Source organism: Eimeria tenella, genomic scaffold, assembly GCF_000499545.2.
Source record: "Eimeria tenella Houghton genomic scaffold, Eth_scaff3272, whole genome shotgun sequence".
In the NCBI taxonomy this organism is placed as follows: Eukaryota; Apicomplexa; class Conoidasida; order Eucoccidiorida; family Eimeriidae; genus Eimeria; species Eimeria tenella.
The window spans coordinates 1,366-1,668 of record NW_013543105.1 but is presented as its reverse complement, the minus strand read 5'-3'; the positions used below and the strand labels follow the sequence as shown (position 1 = coordinate 1,668).

Below are 303 nucleotides of genomic sequence, written 5' to 3'. Positions count from 1 at the left end.
TGCAGCCCTGGCTGTTGCTGCCGCTGCTGCAGTTGCTGCTGCTGCTGCAGTTGCTGCTGCTGCTGCAGCTGCTGCTGCTGCGATTCTTTTTATGCTCCTTTAAGCAGCCTCTGCTGCAGCAGCAGCTGCAGGTGCTTCCTTTCTTGGTTTTCTGGGCTTCATTTGTGTGCTGCTGCTTTGTTGCTGCTGCCTCTGCTTTTGCTGCTGCTGCTGCTGCTGTTGCAGGTGCCACTGCCCCGAGGGGTTCGTGCTGTGCAGCTGGATGGATGTGCGGGAGGTTGAGCGGCAGCAGAAAGCAGCAGC

The 303-nt window shown here is 58.7% G+C and overlaps 1 protein-coding gene across 1 annotated transcript in view; it reads left to right on the top strand.

The window, feature by feature from the left end:
* The window catches only part of ETH_00041180 (uncharacterized protein), a gene marked incomplete at both ends in the record, with an annotated part of 1,894 nt that overhangs the window by 892 nt on the left and 699 nt on the right, over nt 1-303 (top strand). The gene's annotated exons all lie outside the window — the stretch shown is intronic.